Source organism: Phyllostomus discolor, chromosome 1 (genome assembly GCF_004126475.2).
Source record: "Phyllostomus discolor isolate MPI-MPIP mPhyDis1 chromosome 1, mPhyDis1.pri.v3, whole genome shotgun sequence".
In the NCBI taxonomy this organism is placed as follows: domain Eukaryota; kingdom Metazoa; phylum Chordata; class Mammalia; order Chiroptera; family Phyllostomidae; genus Phyllostomus; species Phyllostomus discolor.
In genome coordinates this window covers 152,086,124-152,111,443 of record NC_040903.2, presented here as the reverse complement: position 1 = coordinate 152,111,443, position 25,320 = coordinate 152,086,124, and the positions used below count along the sequence as shown (strand labels likewise).

Here is a 25,320-nt window from a genome sequence, read left to right as displayed (position 1 = left end):
CCAGGGTTGCCGGGGAGAACAAGGGAAAAATAAAAGACACAAAACTTGTTAGCACTCAGCAGGATGGTGTATCCAGATTATGGGCATGCCATCTATTTACAATATTCATATAATACAATGTTTTTGCCACCAAATAGCCAAAATAATTTCTGCAAACTTAAATCGACTGTGTTTTAGTTTATTTAAATGTACAATGTTCCAGTTTGAATTGTTTCCTCTCGTATCCCTCTCCTCTTTTGAATAATGGGCATTGTCCCTGTGCTAAGTAATACTCCGAACTCTTATGCAGGTACCATCTTTAGAGTATTTGCTGTCCCAGAGGACCTTTTACCCCACACTTACCTTTCCTCTTTCTAAAAGTTCACTACCACTTCCATTAGAGCTATAAATGTATCTGTATGCTCCTTTATTTTTTTTAACATTCGGCCATGTAGATCTAAAAGTCTTTTGTATAGTACTGGCCAGGTAGCTCCATTGGTTAGAGCATCATCCTGACATACCAAAGTTGGGAGTTTGATCCCTGGTCAGGGCACATACAAGACTCAACCAATGAAAACATAAATAAGTGGAACAACACGTTGATGTCTCTCTTTCTCTCTCTCATTCCCCCTCTCTCCAAAATCAATTAAAAATTTTGAAAATCTTTTGTATAAAGTGTTCAGAAAACTGATGTTACAGAATCTGCTCCTTCATCTGCTAATTTCTTCAGGAGAAGTTAATTGTTGTGCTCAGAAGTTCCACTGTAAAGGAGAAAGAATAGTTTTGTTAGGTATAATTCCCAGTCTATGGATGGAACTTAGGAGGCAGTGTAATGACTCACACTACCTATAAATCAAGTCCAAGATGCAGCTAGGACCATGACCTGGATGGAGTCTCAGTACAGTGTTTCTTATTATTATCCATGTATTTATTTGCATAGTTTTTACCTAAAATGTGGAATTGATGACAACTTTATTATAGTTTACTTGTATGAACCTTTCATTTTTTCAAATTTCATTCTCCATTCCCATGCCTTGTGTTTCTGTTGATCTCACTTGGATTTCCTTCATTCTCAATGGCTTTCCAAATTCTATGAAATTTAAGTACTACTTTCTTAGTGAGGCCTGCTCTCACTCTAGACAAAGGGCATTATTCTTAATTTTGAATGCCTGCAGTGGTTAGCTATATCACTCCCTTCCACTTATTCAGATATAACACTAAATTAGGGCTTTATCACATTTCTAAAAGTTTGTATTAATTTTTTAAAAAATTTGTCAATGTATCAGTTTTTGTCTTTCAACTTGTGTATAAGCTCCCTTTGAGCTAAGAATATATGTTATACTTTTTGTATCTCTTACTATCCACAAGTATATACTCATGCTGAGAGAATACTGGACAAATAAATTAATCAAGTATGGCGGAAAGAAAAGAGAGGCACATGTAGTCAACATGGGGATGGAACACATGAATCATTTCCCCAAACACCACTAAAATGACAGTAAAGAAATGACAGAGGTTTAAATTTTCCATCCAACAGAGAAAAGAGGTGTGAAGTGTGAAATAGATGTCATCCAGGTTTGGAAGACATTATGACTTAGTAAGGGGGAGGCAAAAAGTAAATGCCTGCAGGAAGTAGGATAAAAGAAAAGAAAGGGATTTCTGCTGAGGAATTTGAGAAAAACAGTATTTGCAGGCAAGCTCCTCTGGAAGTGGATGTGGGTAGAAATCTATAAAAGAAGCATTAGATTAAGAAATTTCAGGAAAAAAATCCCTAGGAAGATGGAAGAAATTTCACTGTGAAATATGCAAAGAAGAAGGAAATTGTTTGCAAATTAAAAATATGAGGGTAGAACTAAAAACGTTCAAAATAAGGACTGAGAGGTAAAGTTGAAGAAATCTCCCAGAGAAGGAAGTGAAAGAAATGAGTGGGAAAACATAAAACTATTAGAGGTTCTGTCCAGGAGATCCAGCCTCAACCAAAATAAATTTCACAAAGAGAGAATGAAGAAAATGAAGAGAAAGGAATTATCAAAGAAATAATACAAAAGAACTTTCCAGAACTGAAGGATATAAAGCTGTAGATTGAAAGGGTCCACCAGCTGCCTAGAACAGAAAATGTAAAACACCCTAAACCAAGCCACGTCACTGTAACGTTTCAAAGTTAAAGTGAAAAATCGAGACTTTCCAGTGAAAGCAAATGAACCTTCCCTGCCACATGCACACACATACCCAACCAAACAAAACTACAACCTACAAATGACTGGGAATTAGAATAACAAACTTCTCAAAAACATTGAAAGCTAGAAAGCAATGTTACAATCTTTCAAATTTCTGCATAAAAGTTATTTCCAGACTAGGTTACTTTACCAAACAATCAGCCAAGTGTGCAGGTAGAAAGAAGACTTCTTAGACATGAATATGTCATTTACTTCTCATGTAACCCTTCTGAGCAACTTACTGAAAGATGTGTTCTATCAAAAAGAGGGAATAAAACCTAGAAGACAAAGACATAGGTTTCAGATACACAGAACTCAACACAGAACAAAAAATAAAGAACATTTTCACAATGATGGTGATGGAGAGTCCCAGGATGACCATTGTACAGTAGGCCTAGAGAGAAAATGGCCCAGATTGGAGCAAAAGAGGAGAGAGCTTTAGAAGGGGGTGGACTCTTGGGGAAGAGGGAGAAAAAAAATTATGGATTATCTTATGTGCTTTGATTATATTGAGAGGAGTTTTATAACTGTCAGAGAGTTGGGCATCGATTACTGAAAAGTGCACAGAGAACAAAAATAGCGATGATTATTCACTCTAAGAAAAACAAAAATTTTACAAGGAAGAAAATGTGATCAAAGTACATTCCATGTCTTATGTGTGAATGGTATTTATATAATTATAATAATGTAGGCACTACAGATTGATTTAATAAAAAATTCAATATTGGTAGGATAGAAAATTCATGTGCTTGGTAAGGGGTTTATAAAAGAGAGTTAAATTTTATCTTCTTCAGTAGGAAGCCAATAGATCATATATAAAAGAAGAAAATTAAGAATTAACCACGGAAGAGAATTATTCAGAAATATGAAGAAGCAGAAGAAATAGTTCAATGGGTAGAAAGTGGTTGCCTCTGAGGAGAGGAAGATGACTAATATTTTTCACTATAATATTTTAAAGACTTTTACTACAATTTGGCTTTTTCTATGACCTGATGCACATACATGTATTCTTGATAACATTTTAATTTTTAATAAAAAATTTAAGAAGAAAAACACAGAGGAATAGCAGTGCGGGGAATATACGCAGGTAGAGGTGTGTAATGAAGTAGGAAAGAAGCCAGAGGCTGTCTGGCAGATGACTGAAAGCAGAGGATGAATTTCCTCTCCTCCCAGTGTATTTTGGCAAATTCAAGTTCATAGCTTTGTGCCAGTTCATCTGGATCAGTCTCTGGTAGAAAATGCAGCATAGGGAAGAATAGAACAGGGAGTGTCAATGGAAGGGGGAAGTTCTTACTGGCTGGGGGGATTTTCATAAAGGCTATGGTAAGTAGGTAGGGTTGTGGGTAAAAGGCATCTCTGGGAACATGATAACTGTTGAATGCTGCTATGAATCAGATTACATGATGGGTGTTTGGCAAAAATATATATGATAATGATGATAACAGTCTGTTACTTACAAACCATGTAGTAAAAATCAGCCTCCTGCTCATTACTGAGAGTTGTTAAATTCTCACAAAGGCCCCTGAATACAATTAGAAGCTATGACAGTTTTTCATCTTACTGATTTTGCTTTACTACCCTTCAAAGTACTAAAATTCTGTGTTATTTTTTCTCAATCTGAAAAACTTCATCAGAACATCTCAGTTGCAGTTGAGATGGGATTGCAATTTGAATGGCATATCTCTGGCAAATCGTGTTCAGTTTTCATATTTAAATTAATCTCATTTTTTAGAACTTGAGTTCTTCTCTTAAGCAATTCTGGGATATAATCAGTTTATACACACACACACACACACAATTGTACACACACACACACACACATACACACACAAAACTAGGCCCATCCAGAAAAAATCCAGCCATTGTTAGTATGAGAATGGTTTGTATGATGTTGATGTAACCTGGCAGCCAGGGAGAGTGGACTGGAATGCACATGCATGAACAATGATGACTTCACTGTACTAGTCAGTGGGGGCAGTAGACAGCGATGAGTGAGCATGTGCATTGTGTGTTCCTTGCATTCAAAATGACTGGGTGAGTGGAGCAACAAATCTGCATCAAATTTTGCACTAAGCTTGAACATTCCTCCATTGAAACTATTTGGATGGTTCAGAAGGCTTTCAGGGATGATGCAATGAATGATTGGCAGCTTCATCATAACATGTCTGCTCATGCATCATGTCTTGTGCAGAGTTTTTTGGCGAAACATCAAATCACCCAGGTGACTCAGCCCCCCTACAGCCCAGATTTGATGCCCTGTGACTTCTGGCTTTTCCAAAAACTAAAATCACCTTTGAAAGGGAAGAGATTTCAGACCATCAGTGAGATTCAGGAAAATACAATGGGCTGTATTGCAATTGAGCTGATGGCAATTGAGAGAACTGTGTGAGTTTCCAAGGTGCCTACTTTGGAGGGGCATCATTGTCCTACATAAAACGTTATTTGTATCTTGTATCTTCTTCAATAAATGTCTCTATTTTTCATAGTACATGGCTGGATACCTTCTGGACAGACCTCATATATTATATTTATATAAATATATACACAAAGGGACAAAGAAACAAAGAGAGTCAAAATTGGCTATTATTTATTGGTGTGATATTGATGACCTGCCTTCTAAAGAAAATAGTTCTTTGAGGAAAATATCTGCAGCCAGTTATACAGGGCTTGTTGGTATAAGATTCTTAATCAGGCATTGTAACTTGGATAACAAAGCAGAATCAGAAACTCTGAGTTCTACCCTACTATTAAGTTGTTAAAAATTTGGAGAAGTCTCTTGTCCTTTCTTGCTTAAAATTTTTCATTAAGGATGAAGTTGTTGATGTTGAATCTTGTTTATATCATATGCTGATTGTAAAAGAACAATGATAAATATAAAAATACTTGAGAGATCATGGGGAAAATTACAATTCAATTGAAGGAAATTTTATAGCCTTGTGTAAAAATTCCTGAAAAATTTCAGACTTCTTTCTCCCTCTTTTTTTTTGCACTTTTGACTGAACTCAGGAAGAGAAGGTAAACATGTATTTTTTGCTCATCTTCTTTGTTCTAGGAATTTGTACTCAATCCATTATATTCATTACAGTTGAACATATAAACAAAATACCTTTTTGTTGGTAATAACAGCATTTCTTTGAGTAAGGGGCCATTTGTAAAATAATGTTTCTAATAGTAAAATCTCTGATCAACTATTCTAAATATCTTTAATTGCAAAGTAGGATATATGCAAGAAAAAAAGTATAGTTGGCACAGTGGATATAACACTTCCTAATTTATTACTAAACTTTAAAAATAGGAACCCATTTTCCTTTTAGAGCGGAAATTTGTGCTGGTGGAGACAAGAAATATCTGCTGTTGTATCTGATTGATCTGGCCTGGTTCAAAAGCCACACTCAGCAGTTCTAATGGGAAAGGGCACGAATCTACAGTATGACTGGTGTGCTGAGCATCTGCTTTTTGATAGCGTTGATGGTGGTCACAGCTCATTGATTTCCAGCAGAGGAAATGAGTTAGCAGGCTTCAGGATGCTCTCTTTCTATGTTTAAAGCTCTTATACTATCACTTCTGCATGAATTCTCAGAGCAGAGCTTAATAAGGCCATGTGCATTGTTATTGGGATTATTTTGAACGCACACTGGAATCTAAGTGACACTAAAAATGCCCAATTTATCAGGACATGTTTGAATGCCCTGGAAACTAATCTTGTTAGTGAACATAAGATAAATTCACTCACTTTTGATATCCCAAATTCTTTTAGAGATTCCCGTAATTGGCACCCAAATAGCTTGAAAGAGTGAATGGCGCTACCAATATGCAAGCCACTTACCCAGGAATCCTAATCTCTAGAGTCCCCAAAATACCAATGACAAAATCAAGTAAGATGCAGACTTGCTAGATCTCTGGCCTGAATGAATATTCCCCCCAAAAGCACCTCACAGACCAGACCGCCCTTCTCTTCAAGTAGTTATTGTAAGAATAGATGTTAACATCCCGGAAGAATTAGCATGGTACAGCTGGAAGGGGCCTTAGAGATTGGCAGATTGGCAGAGGGGAAGGAGACTTAGGCAGCTGTAGTGAATCATGCAAGGCTACACATTACTTCTTAGGGGTGTCACCTGAATTTCCTGAACCCTCCAAGTCCACTGACTTTTTGAGTACAGGAAAAATTAATTTTGTTAGTATGTATGTATTTTCCCCTAAGAAAGAACATCAAATAATATTTTATTTTATAAGTTCTCATAGTAGTGAAAACAAACTAAGGAGAGAAAGAATTCCCAAAGGTTTGGCCTAATGTTTTTTCCATTTGTCAATTTGTTGACCTTTAGATTTAAAAATATTTTTCAGTGAGAGGGATAACTAGTATCTTCCCAGCCCCCTCAGGGAGTGGAGCCCCAGAAACCATGTTCATACGATAAGACTCTGTCCTTATACATCTGCATTGATTCAATCAGAAAGAGAGAGTTCACCTATGTTGGACCAATCTGGTTGTTCCCTGGGAGTTTGCAATGGAGCTTTTGGTCTGTTTCTGCTGATTGAGAAGTTGTCTTGTAACTTGTGCATAGAGGAGCAGATGAAGTGCTTCCGCTGAGAGATAAGATGAAGGAAAATCCTTAGAGAAAGGCAGAGAGGAGAAACCATAAGGGGAGGGAGAGGGGAAAAGAGAAAAAATGAGGGAGGAATAGAGGAACGGGGTGGGGGGTGGAGAGAAATAGGTAGCTATTACTGCCTTAGTTTCTTAGAATTTTCTGGTGTCCTACTCTAGTCCTTATAGGGCTTTTTCTTCCCACCCTTGGGATCCATGAGATGACCTAATAATAACCCCTCTTTTAATTGAGGTGGTTCGACAGACTTCTGTTATTTGCAACCAATGTGACTTGTGTAAAACCAAAACTGCTTTAAGATATTTGTTAAATTCCTATTAGATAGCTCAAGGTTATAGTTTTTGAGTGCCAGAATTTTAATTGAATTCCACTCTGAGGCTTTGGTCAACATTTGAGCTTCTAATAAATGACTGCAGCTTTTCTTGGTGAAATGGCAGCAGATCCATCCTCTCGATCTCAGGCTGGAATTTTAATGGCTGGAATCATTAGCATTCAACTTCTCTGTAGTGACTCTTAGAAAAAATGTGATTGGACTTTTAGACTGTTATCTTTTCACCCTAAGGAAGAGTATTTAGTCTGGGTTTAAATGATCCCAGTCAAACTGTGCTAAACCAAAACATTTGTTTAGTACTATCTTTGTAGTTCACTTGCAGGAGTAGTGCCTACATTTGTAATAATGATATCATTTCCAGTTTTTGTGATAGTAAAGGTATTTGGAGATTGATTTAGGTGATGATGGGTAGACCAAGATTGAGAGTGAAGTTTAATATTGATAGTGAAGTTACAGGAGTTTCAGAAATGGATTTTTTTTTCTCTGACTGGTGTGGCTCATTTGGTTGGACATTGTCCCACAAAGCAAAAGGTCACCAGTTCAATTCCCAATTAGGACACATGCCTGGGTTGCAGGTTCGCTCCCTGGTTGGAGTTGGTACAAGAGGCAACCGATTGATGTTTCTCTCTCACATCGATGTTTCTTTTCTTCTCTTTCTCCCTCCATTCCCCTCTCTCTAAAAAAATAAATAAATGAAATTTTAAAGAAAAAAGGAAATGGGCATTTTTGAAGTGTTGTAGGGAAAGAAAAGTGACCATTCAAAATGGAAGCCAAGCATTTGTGATGGTTTGGACTGTAAAAAATATTTGTGGGTGAATATTTCCTTGTTTTGTGACTACTGTCATTATATTTTCCATGTTGGTTTCCAAGATTTCCATCAGAAAAACAGAGCTGCCTATTCTAGGTCAGGTAAACTATGTCCTGTCCGCAGGGGCAAAATAAAGGTTGTTGGTTCTTAGCATTCCAGACTTAAAATATCAGTCTGTGGAGAGAAGCTTATGGAAGCTAGCATTCCTCTGGGTTTCAAGAGTCAATACCATTAAAAAATGAGGAGGTGATAGAACGCATAGTTTCCTTCCTTTGCCTTATTAGGCAGGACTGGCCTAATAAGTGGAATTTCAAGTGATTCTCTGGGAAGGTTATGCAAGATTTTAGCAAATCTTTAGCAAAGTTTTGAGCAGGGGAGAAAGCCCAATGTTTAGGTGAGCTATGCACTCATGGCTATGACGTATTTGGGAGAAACACCGGAAGGCTCCCTTATTCCAAATACCTTCTCCACCAGCAACACATCTGTAGTTCCATAATTAGAGATTTAGTTTTGGCTTAAGGAATTGCCCCATTAATTAAAAAAAAAGAAAAAGAAATGTCCCATGAATGCATAAATAGCCCTGAGAAGTTAACTATGAAATTAGTGACTTCCAAAAGAAGTCACTCATGTACCGTAAATAGGAATTGGGGGCTCTTTCAAACCACATGCTTCATTCTCATTAAAATTCTGAGATAGTCCCTCTCCCCTCCCTTTTCTTCACATTATTCCATGTGCCATAATTCCCAGGTGTTGTGTGGGTTGGGGGCAATAAGATTGAGAAGTGCTGATGTAACCCATGGTGTGACTTTCTGGAATTGCCTTCCTCAGTTATAACTAAATGAGAGTAGAATATTAAAGCTAAACATTTGAATGGGAAAGGGAAGAAGAAGGTAAAATTTTTATGCTGGAAGGAGCAATTTGGAAGGAATAATTTTGAAGATATTTTATGGTGGGCAGGCATGGGTGTGTGCTGCAGTATAGTTCCTGAGCTATCAGTTTTGAGGACACAGATGAGCAGGTTCAAGTTTCTCCCAGAAGTGGGAGGATGGGAGACGCTTAGAAAGAGGAGAGTAGAAACATCAGAAGATAAGTTAAGGGTCCTTAACAATTTTGCCTGGGGCTCTTCCTGCTTCTGGGCGAATGGAAAGGACAGCATAGTACAGTGCTGCCACAGATTGGTTCAGTGTTTCAACAGTCACTTCATGGCTTCTAAGCTAATGGAGACTAACAACCAGTTCTCCACAGGGATTCTTAATTCCAAATGATCATCAGAATCCACTGCGAAACCTTAAAAATACAAAGGTACAATAAAAAGGAATTCTGATGGTGAACAAAAGTATAAAGAACCATAAATATAAAAAGAAATGCCTCCCTCATCTCTCCCATCTCCAAATATCTTGATCTCTAGATGTAAATATTGTTTATAGTTCTTCCAGCACAGAGAAGATAGATAGATGATACTTTTTACTACATAAATGATATTATGTTCTCCATACTATTCTGCATCTTAGCAATCAGTAAATAGAGATCTACTTTTCCTTTGAATATCTCATAGCCTAAACTGGAAAAAACCCCTATGGCTTTATCATTTTATGCTGAAAATGTATGGGAGAGATACAGGCATATGACATTGATTCTCTCACTTTATCTGAAGGGCTTGTTAAAAGAAAGATTGCTGGTCACATCCCCTCTACCCCACCAATGTTTTTTATTCAGAAATTTATCAATGGAGAAATTTTTGATAAGGAATATACCTTTTTATTTTATGTGGGCTTTTAGAAAGGTACCACTGTGATGATTTATAAACAAAATGAAACTGCTCTGGGCAATTACAAGTATTCATTTTCCCATGATGGAACACAGGAACAAATGTGGTCCTTCCAGTATCTTTCTTTTTTCTTTTCTTTCTTTTTTTTTTTTACAGTTGGTTCTAAGCAAGGGCAAATTTAATTTACTGAATGGTAAGGAAATGGATGAGGAGTCTTTACACTTCCTCCTTGTATGCGCTCCCAACCGTGTTCTGAGTCCTTTTGCAGTCTCTGGAGTAGTTTCTCCACGTACTAGCATTTTTCTGCTTGCCTTCTTTTACCTATCCTCCCCCTCACTACCAACATCTTCCTTGTTCTTACTTGAATAGTTGAGCCCTTGAGTCCACCAAGAAATGGAGTGAGATAAGCTGTTAGAGAGAGTGCTTTATAGGCTGTTTCAGCCCAGAGGGATTAAACAGGATGACCTCACTGGAAAAGAAACCACACTTAATAGCTTTAAATGGGATGGCTCTTCACTGGGTCACCCTGAACCACTGCACACACCTCTTGTTTCAAGTGAGTGTGGTGGTTTGGGCCAGAATGGGTTGTCAGTGAGATAGTTTAAATGCCTTTGTCTTTCAAAGATGAACCAACACCTTATAATGTAAGCAGAAGGAGGAAGTATGTAATAGGTCGTCTGATGTTCGGTCCCAGTCACTGGATCCCATGGCCTGGACATCTGGGAAACTGACATTCTTTCTGGGCTTCTCTCAGCTAGAGAAATGAGAAATTTGTGGAACACAGTTCTTCTGAAAAGAGATTTCATCCACGTTTTAACTACGTTCATCCTGAATTAGGGATGTCAGCTGGATACAGTATAAAGAACTACAAAGATCATGTTCTTTAACTCAGACCAGATCTTCACTTCCAACTTTACTCTCAGGGCTGTTGGGCTTGAATAGTTACACAAGAACTTATCATAGTACTTGGAACATAGAAATACTAAATACATCTTAATTTTTTGTTAGCTTTTACCCTGAAATGCAAGTGCCTCTGTTAATAGCCAACCTAAAGAACTCTGGGACATGTCCCAAAATCTGTGGTCCAAATTTTCACTAAACCAAGGCTTCAGGCAGTTTTCCCTAAATCTTTGATTCTATGAGTGAGACTGACTTTCAATAGCTCTCTCTTTGTCTCCTAAAGGGGAAATGGGTTTTGCCAACATTAGGAAGTCTTCAGTATTAATAGTCATTGCTTAGAGTTCTTTCCCCCTGGCCAAATCGCTGACTCAATACTTCTTGTTTTAGAAAAAGGAAGTAGCTGACAAGCACCTGTTAATGAGACTAAAGTAACATAGCATGTGCGTATGTGTGTGTGACAGAGAGCAAAATTCCACCCTTGAAGTGGGTATGAGAAACATCATATAGAAAAATGAGGCTCACTGTGTATCTACCTTGCTAACATGTTTAACTTTTATTTTGCTTTAAATATGTTTTTTTTTCTTCTGCCTTTAAGAAGCACTTGTTAAAGTTACTGTAACAAAAGATTTATTTTCCATAGGTTTCTTGATAATTAAACTATTAAACTTGATTAGGCGTCAATTTAGCTGTGATGTACAGCAGCATGACGTCGAGTTCTATATTGAAGAGACGGGGAAAGAATGCTGGGAGATGAGTGAGTGGTGTGTTTCACTTCAGCTCTGAACCTGTTTCTGCACACAGCCTTTTCTAACCCAGCAGGGCAAGCCCTGCGGCTGTGAAGGAAGGCTCCAAACAAGGTAGGTTTCTTCACTCATTTATTCACTTAATCAAGCACATAATTAAAACACCTCTGTTGGATGCCTGCTGTGTGCCAGACTTGGTGCTGGAAGTTGGGGAGATAATCTAGAGAAAACCAGACAGAAAGAGGTAGAACAGCATAAATTCTACATTCGAGGTAAGAACAGAGAACTGTAGAAATGGAGGAAGCAGTGACTAATTGCTTGTGGTCAAGAAAGGCTTCAACCAGAGGAACTGACTCCAGACCATGTTAAAACAGCACATCTTGTGGTATGACATCAACCAGTTCCTATATTCTGATCTTGACTGAGACACAACTTTTGCATCTGATCATTTCCTTTGCTTGGTCAGTCCACCTGCAGACTACATTCTATTCATCTGTATATTCCTAAAATCTGGACCAGGATTATGTGTTTGGCACATAACAGGACCCTAGCCAATGTCAAGCTGAAATGACTATGGTTCATGTCTTTGGTAAGCTTCCAGTCTTATTCCTTGATGTATAGAATAGACCTTGCTTTTTGCATTTAATCTGACATTAATCCTCAGTGTTAACATTAATAGTAAATTATTTGTTGGAGTTTTTTGTTTCCCACTTCTAGTCAGAGTCCTGTCCATAACCAGTCAGCCCCGGGCTCCTGCTTCTCTGTTGTCTCCTCCTGAGGCCTGGCACATGGCTGCAGCCCCCTTGTGGCCCTGGGTCTGTGGCTTTATGCTTTAAGATGCCCACTTGATCTTTGTGCACCCTTTTAATTTCCAGGGATTCTCAGACTACTTCTAATCAGATAATCTAATGATTTACTCCAAGGCGATGGTCCAAAAACATCCTGAATTCTAGGGCCCTGGGCTTCTAATCCTTTATGGTGGGAAATTGCCTAGGGAAGTTTCAAGGAGCATGGAAGCCGATCACATTGCTTTATGAGCTAATCCCTCAAATAGCTCTAGGCAAAAACATGGATGCTCTTTCTGAATCCATCTAGCCTAAGAATAGGACTCTATTTAAATAATACCAAAGTTAAAGGCATATGCCAGGGTAAAGAGGATTAAGTTCCCAGAAAGAGAAAAAAGAAATTATTATATTGAGGGATTACTGACTACACACAGTTTATTATGCACTGTGCTGCTTTCTGATCTTCTGCCTCCTTTAATCCTGGCTGAATAAGACTAACAGTTTCCACAGGATATATATTTGATAGGAGACATTTCTCAGTAGGTTCAAAAGTTCAATATAAAAGCCCAGTCCAGTCCATTCTTCCTGAACATTCCACATGTTTACCATTCTTTCTGAAGTCTTCTTTTCTGTCCACTACAACATAAGTTCCTTGAGGCAAAGCCTGGTTCATTGCTATATTCTCAGCATCTAGGAAAAAATTAGGTGTACATAGGTGCTCAGTAATTCTTGTGGACTGTGTTTGCCTGCCTGGTTGCTGACCTTGGAAATCTGAAACTCCTAATTTATTTCTTCAAAGATAACTCATTTTAGATTAAGAGGATGATGATGTGATAGTAGTGGCGATGATGAGGATAGCTAGCATTTACTAAGTTAAAGTAGTTTACTAATTTCTTGCAGCAGTGTAAAAAGGAACGGCCTCCGATGAGCTGTGAATCTTGGTTTCTACAGCTTGTCTGGTGTGCTCCTACAGTGACTGTGGACTCGACTGTGTGATTTACCTTGCCTAGAAGGATGTCGGCAAACATGATGCAAGCTGGAGCTTGAGAAAGCAAGTATGCACTGAGCCTTGACCTCTTGGAACACTGCTGCTGGTAAACAAGCCCACGCTAATGTCATTTAAGATGAAATAGTGTATGGAGAGAGAGAGAGTGGTGTTTGGAAAGGGGCCACCCCAGCCAATCTGGTTCATCCGGTTATCTCACCTGAGTCCCCAGACTGTGAGCAAGGCCATTCAGGATCAGCCAATCCCAGCCAAAGTTTCTGCTGACTGCAGACTCAGCTGCCATGTGGAGAGGAAAAACTCCCTGGATGACCCCGGCCCGAATTGTCAATCTGTAGAATCACGATCAAATAAACAAACTTTAAACCCCTAAGTCTTAAGAGTGGCTGGCTATATAACAATAAGTAACTGACACAGTTACTATGAAACACTGAGATAATGTAGTGTCTCATTTCATTCAAGGGAAAACATTACAGCGTATGCTGTTATTATCTCCACCTTACAGATAAAGAATCTGACAGTTAGGTTCAATAACTAGCCCAAGCTGACATAGCTAGTCATGATGAAGCAAAGATGAAAACCTAAGTCTGCTTGATACTTGAGTCTAGTTCTTAACCACTCCTCTATATTGCTTTAGTAATGACCTTTGTCACTCTGGTCACATCTAAGGTCTGTCTCCTCCTGCTTCTTTGAAAACACCTATCCTATACTTCAATGGTCCCCAGCCTTTTTGGCACCAAGGACCAGTTGTGTGGAAGACAATTTTTCCATGGACCAGGTAGTGGTGGGGATGATTTTGGGATGATTCAAGTGCAGTACAGTCAAGCTCACCTCCTGCTGTGCAGTCCTGTTCCTAAAAGGCCTGGAAGGTACCAGTCGGCAGCCCCTGCTGTACTTGGCTCCTTATGGGACTTTTGTCTGCTACAACAAAAGATTATCAATCTTTGATACTTGACTTTTTTTTATATATATAACAAAGATAAAGTGTTTGGAAAGTTTATCTTAGGAATGATCCCAGGATATTGTCAGGCAGTACAGAGTTTAGTCTTCTATTACTTTTGCTATATTTCTTCTTTTGTTGTTTTTAGTAGTTATACAATATCACTAATTACCAGAGGCAAATGGAATATTGAGAAACAAATGAAATTATGCCAATATAAGTGACAGATTCTATAACTTAGCACAGTATTTAATATTTCTGTCTTAATGTTTTCAATGTGCTGAGCATTACTGACAAATTGTAGTCTAAAAAATCCCTGCAGTCTTGCAGCATGGTCTTTTTAATTTTTGGCGTTTGTTGGTTTTTGCTATCAGCTTCTTGGAGGAAGTAAAGATGCTGGGATTATTCATCTTTCTAAAATGCACGAGGGGTAGGCTAACATTCTAGAAGTACAAGAATTTTCATTTTGAAAACTAGGAAGTTGTTTCAAGGTCTGTGTAGCTTCTTTATCAGGGAGGCACACAAGCTTTTTCCAAGATGATTACTAATTTTTGAAATTAGAAACTTCATTACCTAAGAGATTTTAGCAAATAAGTTTAGTACTTAATTTCGAATTCAGAGATCTGTCTGGGATGGAACCGAAGCCATCATTCCCAAAACTGTGGAGGCGATAGACATCTTTGCAAAACTATCTCTCAGTAGAGAGCTATAGATCCATAGAAGCAGACTAGTGCTTGAAAGTTATTACTTGGGAACTTTAATGTGGGACAGGCAAGGTTTCTGGAAGCCATTGGGAGAGCTGTTGGGTTTTGGCAATGACTATTAAGAAGAAATAATCATATATGTACTTGTTTCCATCTAATATATTATATTACAAGGCTGTAGGGAGTGAGTTTTTATAGCTTTGGAAATGTTAACATGTGACATGGGTGTTGTTAGATCTGTTTCAGTCTTATAATCTCAGAAATTGTGGGGACATTAGAAGTTATCTCACTCAGCCTGGTTCCTAAGCTTTAGTTTTTCCCATAGACTTCTGGCCATTGAGCTACTCTTTAAACATTTCTGTTTGGGAAGAATCACCACTTGATAGGCTAGTCCATTCCATTTTGGGAGCTCCTTTGTTGTTACATATCTACTCCATCTAATAAACATATATTGCTTATATCTGCTCTTTTCTTCCATATGGGGAGTCTTTTATCCTTACCATTTTAGACATCAGCCTCTGGACTTAAAACACAGAAACACAGAAACACAGTATTTCAGAAGTAATCTCAACTGTGCTAATAGAAAATAGGCTAGATTATGACTCTATAATCAACAACCCTGAAATCTCAGTAGCACATTCCATGTGGTCATTTCGGGTTGCAAGCCTGGGACCCCCTTTTGTCATTGTTGTCCTGGCTTTGGCACCCATGCAGACAGGGCAGCCACCACACACTGGTTGTTGGTCACAGTGGCAGGAAGAACAGGACACGTGGCAGAGCTTATACTAGCTCTTCTGCCTGAGGCTTGCCCTCTCTGAACAAGGAAGAAACACATCTTAGTCCTGTTCACATTTCTTTGGCCAAAGCGAATCACATGACCAGGGCTGAATTTAACAGGACAGGAAAAACATTTTCTGTGTGTATGTGGTGGGGGGTGGGGGAAGGGGCTGAGAGAGAGAAAGAGAGGGAGAATAGAGATATTTATGAATGGCTCTATCACAGAATACAACTAATCTTGATAAACACAGTCAAAGATTCATTCTTTTATTTTTGTAAGCCATTGAAAATGTTGGTTTATATATTCACACTGTTGTGACACATTTGTTGGCATGAGTTACTGTACCAGTATAAATTCCTAGTAGGATACTAAACAATGGATTCTGTGAAACTACTTGAGGTAGAATTTTACATTTATCATTGCTAATTTCAGCATGGTGCTTACCTCCCTGGTAGGTATCCTTTCTAACTTGCCATCAGTACAACCAGCAAGTCTCTGATGTTTCCAGTTAAATTAGAATAAAAATGTTAAAAAGGGAAGCTTTGATTGTGGAACCTTGTGATTGATCACTAGTCATGTTACCCTTTGAACAGGTCAATATCAAATAATTAATTAATATTCTTTTGGAATGATTGCTTAGCTGTTTGTACCCAAACAGCTGCTTGTGTTCCCCTAAATGCATTTTAAAGGGCCCTAATCCAGCTCATATTTTCTGTCTTAAAGAAAAGATGGCAGTTTCATTTTGATGTTGCAGAGAAAGACACACGATGACACTTAACATGGATGATTTGATATAAAGTGGGTTTGCTGTTTTTTTTTTTTTAATCCCTTGGAATTGTTAGTGGTGTAGCAACATATACCCATAAATGCTTCCAGAAATATATAAGAAAAGCAACTTAGATGTTAAGTAAAACCTGTAGTTTGAATCCTGTTAGAAAGGACCTCTAATAAGAAGGCAAATTTTTCAGGTAAAATATCTTAAAAGAATCAGAGATTCATGTGACCTTTAGACAACCCCTGTGAGAAGTAGGACTGACATACTGTACCTTGCAGTTTGGGTGTCAGGGAATCAGTAGCACCTTAAAAATAACTGCAACAGGATAAAGAATGATAAAAAATAAATAGACACTGTTAACAAAATAGTTTATTAAGGAAGGAAGTAAAATGAAGTACACTGAACCAGTCATGTGCAGAATAAATATAGAAAAGCACATTTCCAGAAACACACTAGGAAAAGCCCAACCCAAAATATATTGAAAAGAATCCAAGGATAGAAATAACAGCTAAGTGGCCTGAGATATTATCTATTGTTCAGAGGAAGAACCTCACAGAGAAGAATAAATGTTGAAAAATAGAACTAAATACTAAGTGGGGGAAGAAACTACTTTGACCAAAATATGTATATATAGTAGGAGATCAGGCTCTTCAAATGCTAAAGTGGTATGAGAAGGCCAATTCTGCTTTTTAAGGATTTATTTGGAGGAATTTTTGGAGTGTGTTACAGAAAGAATTATCAGTTTTTGCTACAGTTGACATAAACAGACAATTTAAGTTTAAAAAACAACTGTTTGAGTAAGCCCTGAATTCTTCTGTTTTGGGGTAAAGGTACAGATACTCTTTGAGATCCACATTGAAAAAATTGAGTAACTGTTTATGTAATATTTCAGATAGACATAGGCAGCAAATCTTTTCTGGAAAGGACCAGATAGTAAATATTTAGGCTTTGTGAGCCATGTGGTCTCTGTTGCAGCGACTCAGCTCTGTCATGAGAGCCTCAAGGCAGCCACAGACAATACACAAATGCATGAGTATGGCTGGGTTCCAATAAAACGTTATTTACAAAAACAGGTAGGAAGTGGCACTTGGCCCATGGACTATAATGCCCAATCCCTGCTTTGGACCATAGTTTCTTGCAGAAGGCAAAATAACTGTTCGTCCAAGGTAAATAGTCCTTACTGTCAATCCTACTAACCTAATAGTATTGATTGGTCCTCACTGAAACAAGTGAGCTGGTTACTTACATAAAGTAAAATATCTATTGTGAGTTATGCTGGCTTTTCTCAGAGAAGGCTTCCACGTCCTAGATATGTGAATTAACAATTTAATTATTGGAGGTTTAAAAAGTCTACCTTAAGATGACTGTAAGGCAATAATGCAATTAAAAGGAAAAAATGCTAATTTTCTATTGTGCACCTTTCAGAAACACAATTACATTATGAATAAAGATGCACGGGTATTTTCATCTTTTCTGTGTCCATACCAGGCTCCATGGTCCCGTGTTTGCCAATGCTAATTTGGGTGCTGGTTTTGAGTGAAAGTGAACCAATACATATCTTACACATTGGTACTAAAGGGTAGCCAACTGATCTTAGCGACAGGAAGTGTTTGTTTTTAGACTGTAACATTATCTCCAAAAGATGGAGAACAGATAAATTAGATTTGCTATTTAAGTTGACTAGACACTGTATCCTGTAATTTCCTTTGACCACTAGAATTCTGTAGAAAGTTTGATATTTTAAAACACTTCAAAAAATTCCCTGCAAAGGATTATTTCATTTCACTATTGTCTTTTCTACACAAATATCTTTTTAAAGAATTAGCAATAGTTTTATTAATTGAAGGAGAAAAACATGTAATTAATTAACAGCAAAAACATTATTCCTATTGAGAAATAGTTTCATCGTTTTTATTTTACACATATTTCATCACCAGATGCATATGTGTGATAAACCAATGAGTTTTGAAAGGACAAATAATTAAAAATGGATTAAAAGGCCATGTAACTAAAAACTAAAACACTTGAAAAATAAGAGAATATATAATATTCCCTAAGACAACTGCTTCCCTCTTTTGTTCCTGCTTATGGATTCCCTGGTTTTTCTGAATGCAGTGATGTGAGGTGCATCTTTGTCTCCTGGCACCTGCCACTTTGAGGTCATGTTTAGGTGCACCTTCAGGAGGCAAGGAAAGGCAAAAGGAAGTACCCAGTAGCTACTGATTTGATGTCTTTTAGAGTAGACACAATGTATACATTCTATAAGATCATTATTACTTAAGAAGAGCCAGTTTTCCATAAGATAGAATCTTAGGTCTCATACACTGCTAAAACCATGCCAGGAGAAAAGCTGGAAAATATGAGCTCTTTCTACAGGGAGGAATGTTTGGCAAATTGTGTTTGATAGGGTAAAAATTCCAAGAGCAGGAGATAGTACGAGTTACAAATGGGCCTGATGCCATCCCCTCCCCCCTCCCCTGTCTATCTTGTGTCTTCAACTTCTTCCTCTGAGCTGAATTTCTCCTCTTAATCTACAAACATATTCAGGCCTCTCCTACCTGGGAAATTACCCTCCCTTGATACTGAAATCCAACTTAAGCTATTATCTATCCTCCTGTCTTTTCTGTTTTCCTCCCTGGTAAGCTTCTAAGTAGGGAAGTCTTTACTCAGCCTCTACCATTTTACCTCTCACCTCATTGCATCTGTCTCTCATCCTGTACCCTGGGGATTTTTTCTGCAGTTGCCAAGTCAGGTGGGCCCTTTCGGTGGCCTCTTCTGTTAACATACAGACAGGTACTGCCTCCTTTATCAGATTTATCCCATGGGCAGACCCGGTTAGTTACTTGCATGTCTATCTCTTTCACAATGTAGAATGTATATCCTGGTAGGGCTGAGATGATATTTAATCCTAAACCTTAAAATAATCCCTGTTCTTGGGTCACACAGGTACTTAAGGAGTGTTTGTTGAACAAATAGATTTTCCCCATTGTATTGCAAATGATTTTCCAGGACTGTGGGAGTAACATGGCTTTTATATCGACTTGTATTACTGTTGGTTTGTTTAAATAATGTGGCCTGTCTTTCCACATGGTTTAGGTTTGAGGGACTCATTTCCTGTTTCTTTTAAATGGTTCCTTGCTCTGAAACCATTTTGTTCTGAACCACCCCTCCACCCCATCCAAGTCCAGTCCCCCTCTCAGAGGAGGTCTCAAGCCTTCGGGAGAACTCCCAGTCAGGTCTGGTGGTGCCCAACGCTGCCGCGGCGTTTGCTTTGCCACGCGGGTGGCTCCCTGCTTGAAGGGAGGCAGCAGCTACAAGAAAACCCAGGGGAACCCAAATGTGTCCTCCACATTCAGGCAACCGGGGCTGGCTTGAGGGCGACGATGGCCGGGAACTGCTGCAAGAGCAGCTGCCACACAGCTTTCCCAGCCAGCGTTCTCATCAGATGGGTCCTCTGCTCTTCTGAAGGTTTTTTAGATTATTATAAAGCAATATAACCATGTTCTAAAATTCTGGAAGATTAAAAGGGAAAAATTGTGCCTATTAACTTCACACATGAATTCTTTTTAATGCAGTCTTCCACTGTCCTTTTCGTAATCACTTTAAAAAATATGGTTGCCATTGTAGTGCCTGCTTTCTTCACTTACTAAATCAAAACCACTCTTTTCTGTTGCTATATAGTCCTGTAGTCACTATTTTAAACCAAGCCATTATGTTTTTTCAAATGGGGGAATTTTGAAAAAGGTTCTCAGAGAATTTGGTTCTACTGTTGCCCATGATGCCAATGGACCAGGGGATTCCTGTGATGGCAGGTCATCAGGCAAGTAGAGGTAAAGGCTGCCACATGGGTCCAATTGCTTTTCTGGAGTAAAACTCACATAATTTTACCGAGAGATTTCAGCATCAGGAGTTCATTATACATGCAGACAGAGATTTTAGGTACCAGAATATTGACTTTAGTGTTATTTTTTATATTTATGATATTGACAAATTCATAACACTCTAAAATGCCCAATAGCCCTGGCCAGGTACTGGGTAACTCAGTTGGTTAGAGTGTTGTCCCAATACACCAAAATTGTGGGTCTGACCTCTGGTCAGGGCACATAGTGAAGCAACAAATGAATGCATAAATAAGTGGGACAACAAATCTCTCTCTCTCTCAAATCAATCAATAAAAATTAAAATACCAGCAATAGGGGAATGACCAGATAAAAATAGAATAGAATAATTCGAAACTGAATATAAGCAGAAGTCAAAGAGAGGAGTTAGATATGCATTTCTGTGTAGGTCAGTCGATCAACAAGGTATGTGTCTAATTAACTCCAGATGAGGTTTGAATTGTTCGGAGAACAAAGGCAAGTTCATTTGCAATGACTTGAGGAATGTCGAGGAGAGGTTAGGAATCATGTTCATAAGACACAGCTGAGTAAATCTGTTGTGGGAGCGAATGAGAATGTCTGATGCGCTCTGTCACTACCGTGTCTTTCCTATCAGTTCAGTGGTCCACAAAACCTGTGTTGGCTCTTAATTGCATATTTTCTGCTCCTCCCACAATGACCTCCAAAGAGGAGCATTTTGATTATGTTTTTTGTCTTCCTCTTATGGGAAGGTGGAATCCCTGAGAAGCAGGAGGACACCTTTGCAGGCTGGTGCAGACAGAAGCTATTGCTGAACCTTGTCAAAACATGACTCCTGCGATTACAGCTGCATTAAAACTGCTCTAAAGCCTCATGGACTAGCTATAAATTTAGAAGTCACAACAACTGGTATTTGCTATCCTAAGGAATAGGAGGAGCAGTTGTCTACTGAATGGGGTGGTAGTCAGTAGAGCTGGTCACCATGCATTTTCAGTCCCCTGCATTCCCCGAGAGTGGGCACATGGTAGACTGGGCACATGTCCTTCCTGGCTGTATTACAGTCGGGGTGTGAGATAGGAGGGAGTGTATTAGTGCTGGCTGATGAGTTATAAGGAAAAGTGATGTGTGTTACTTCTAGGCTGAGCATTTCATTATCAGTCAAATTACCCCCCAATTCTTTCTGGGACAACCTTGCCATGACAACTGGCAAGGTTTGAAATAGCAGATCCTTCCCCAGTGAGAAGACGTGGAACAGAACTTCCAGCTAACTTGCGATGGATATGTAGAGTGAGTGAGAAATAAATCTATGTTTTTACAAGTAAGATTTTTAAAAACCATAGTGTAGCGTAGCCTACATGAATTGATACAAATGCTTACTGTAGGACAACTACTTTAGTGAACATTTACTTGGATAATCTCATTTAATCTTCACAACAAGCCAATGAGGTAGATACTCTTCTTTTCACCAGTTTAGAGATGAGGTTTATAGGGCTGAAATATTTCCCAAAGTCTCCTATCTTGGAAATGGCAGATTCAAATCTGCACCCAAGTTTTGTTTGACAGAGCAACTGAGACACTGTTGTAGTTCATCAGGCGTCGCACGCCCCCCCCCCCCCCCCCCCCCCCCCGCCCAAAAAAGAATCTCTCAAGGCAGCTAGAAATAGGTGGTGACTCTTAACTCACACTATTTTGGATTCTGAAAGGGGAGTTTCAGTGTTCAATTAGTCCTCAGAAGGGCCCTCTTTCTTTCCAGGCCAGACAGGATGAAGCAGATTCTCCCTCTATTCAGCCATGCCATTGTGGCCTCTTTCAGAAGCACAAAGAGCTATGTCTGGCTGAAGCAACCCTGGCTCCCAACTCCTCTGTGCCCAGGGCGTGTTCCCATGTGTTCATACATGAAGTTTCAGTAAAGCCTAGTGTGAAAGACACCAGGCCTAGGTGGCAGACTGCCTGGCTTGGTCACTTCACATTCATGTGATCTTGATAAACTTAAAGGTACCTTCTGTGCCTTGATTTCCATTCTATAAAATGGGAGATTAATATAGTAAACCCCGTAAGTTATTGTGAGGATTCAATAAGGTAATGCATGTCAAGCGCTGAGAACAGTGCCTGGTATGTGGCAAGCACTCTCTCTCCTTTATCTCTTTATACACTGATTCATTTGTACCTTTACAAATAACCACTGCAAAGTAAGCCTATCTCTATTTTAAGGTTCTGGAGTTTTCTTCCAGCAAGAGGAAAAGAGTCTTAAAGTGGTGAGTGGCCAGTTTTTTTTTTTTAATTTTTTTCACCACATCAAGGATGCAATACTTGACTTTGAGAAGAGAGGTCAGCAATGTTCCAAATGCAGGACGTAAAAGAAACAAGGAGGATTCTTTGTGAAAATATTTTAAGATACTCTTCTAATCCTCATGTCAAATCTGGGTTCTCAATCTTTTCTCCACTAATTGAAAGGGAGGCCCTTTCTGATACACACACACACACACACACACACACACGACATAAAATATATTTTTGAACAATATTTTTTCTTCGAATTTTTATGTGTATGTGTCAAACATTATTTTTAAGTTCATTTTGAAAGTTTGCTTGAGGACAACTGTTAAGATGCCCTAAAATGAACTAGCTTCCTTCTGAGGGTGGGCGAGTCATTTCCCCTCTCGGATCTTATCTGTTTCTTATCTGTAAAATGAATGGATTAGGGTTGATAAGTTTTCCTATATTTGGTGTTCTTTGATTCTGCCATTCCCTGTTTAATCCGCCCCCCAGGAATGTGGGTCTGGAGCTTGTTTCTGCTTTAGATTGTGAAGTAGGAATCAAGCCCCAGCTCCTGGCAGCTGTCTGCGAGTTAAGGAAGAGTGAAGCTGCAACCCTTCTTTTGACGTGAGAGCTCTCTGCAGCATTAACCAGTTGTTGGTCTAGTGTGAGCGGCAAAGGAACTATATGCTTGAAGGCTGAGAACAGGGATGGAGAACAAGACCATTTTCTTTTCTGTGCTTCTTTTTCCCAGGAGTGAGATGGGGGAGGAAAAACAGTGGTCTTTGTTGTGAAGTCCCAAGCTTCAACCTAGAGGAATGCTGAAGTCCTGAAAAAAAAGTTACGGAGAAGGCTTGCAATTATGTACTTAGTCACAAGAGGGTAAGAACTTTCAAGGCACTGGGTTGAAGAGACACAAAAGTCAGGAAGTGACCCTTTCGACGGGATTTCGGAGGCCGAGGAGAAACAAAGTCCTCTCACAACTTGGGAGCTTGGGCCGTACCATCCCGAGGGGCAGGGGTGGGGAGCCGGGGACAGGGCCGTGGAAACTGACATCTTCGTTCTTAAGCAGCCGTGAATAAACTGAGGATTTCCCGCTGAAAAGACTCAGTGTCCGCAGATCCCCCGCTCAGAAATGAAGGAGGGTTTCAGGCGGTCCTCTAGGTCGGTCCTGTTGAGAAAAGAGCCCGGGTCGCCCCGGCCAGAGCCGGCCTCCTGAATCGGGCCCTGTGCGCGCCTGCCCGGGCCGCGCGCCCGGGTCTGCAGGATGGCGTGCCGGGGCCAGCCCATCTGCGGCTGCGAGCGGCCGGGAGGAAGCCGGCCCTGGGGATGAATGGCGCTTTGTTCGCCGGCAGCCGCGGCTGTCCTCGGCAGGCCCGGCCCGCACAAGGGAGGCTGTATGCGAGAGGAATGGAAATGAGCCTCCGGCCCTCCCCAAGGAGCCCCATCCCCTTGCCTTCGCAGTGCGCAGGAATGCTGGCAAGCCGGAAAGGAGCCCTCGCTGGGAACGCCGCTCTCGCAGCTCTGAAACCCCATTGAGAAGAGCCCTTTGATGCAATTAAAGCGCATTTCTTCGCAGGCCTGGGAGGAGGGAAGCCCCGTCAAGCTTTTCTCTGTCTCAGAGCGTGTGTGTGCACCTTTGTGGGGAGGGTTACTTAGAGAGCAGGCAGGAACTTGAGCTCCCTCTCTCGCAGACGTTCTGTAACATCATAAAAGCCTACCCCTAAACAGATTGGTTTTCACCGTGGGTGGAACCCAATTTGGACAAAATCCAGGCTGACCTGCAGGCCTTGCTGCTTTGAAAGGCTCTTTGGTACGGCTTACACCACCTGCCCTGCTGTAAAGGTTTAGGCGGACAAGAAACTGCATTTGGAGGAGGAAGTTGTTTCTGAGGTCACTGCTCCTCATTTTCCATGTTCTCAGAGGTGGTGTGGGCCATGTCTCAGGTCCAGAAATGGTCACAGCCAGAGCTGTAAAAATGATGTAACCAGCAAATGTTGAAGGACTAGGATGGGACAGCTATTTTAATTTCAGACGATTCTCTAAGATTTCCCTACTTCCTCCACCGGTGCAACTGTGTGTCCTCCCCCTACCAAACCCCACATATTCTCTCTGACCTTAATATTTTCATCTCTTAAAATGAATATTAAAAGGCCAGAGAATTCATATCATAAAGGTCTGGGTGCCTGTGGAATTCTTTCTAAATTGGAAGTGAGCAACTTACCTACTGGCACATATGGAAGATGTATGGGAATGGAACTCCAGTCAATGTTTATATAAGATTGTATGAGTGCCTGTTTTGTTGACTTTGTAACACATTTCCAGCATTGGTAGTCTGTCTCGATGCACTGGAATATGCCTTCTTGTGAACACAAACTTGTCTTTCTTATTCAGGTATCCCCTGTGCCCTGAGCAGTCTCTCACCATCATAAAATGGACAACAAATATGTACAACAAATGAATAAAACCAGGAATGTAGGGAATTAAGACTGACTTAACAGCTGTTTTTTTTTGTCATTTATAAATCTAAATAAGAAATAGGGGGAGCTAGGTGGATATTGGGGAACTTTGGCTAGGCAGAAGTTCAAGAGAAGTTTGAATAGTAGGAAACCATTTTTGAGAGCACACATGTGCTACAGCGTTTCCTGAAATGACCCAAGGCATAGTGGGGCACTCAGGTGGAGGAGTCATTCTTTCCGAGCAAGTGGACCAGTAACAGTGGCAGGTGTGAATCATGTTTTATATTTCCAAGGAGTGTGAGTCCATCCTTCCATCATCCTTCAAATGTCCCATGGAAGCAGGCAGTAACAGTAATGGCCATGCTTAATGGACATCGTTGTTTCTTATATGTTGATCTAAATATGTCTCCATGGTTC

General features: G+C 39.7%; 1 pseudogene; it reads right to left on the bottom strand.

The window, feature by feature from the left end:
* The window catches only part of LOC114492236, a 78,266-nt pseudogene extending 54,766 nt beyond the window's left edge, over positions 1–23,500 (bottom strand).
* Between the last annotated feature and the right edge of the window lie 1,820 nt (positions 23,501–25,320).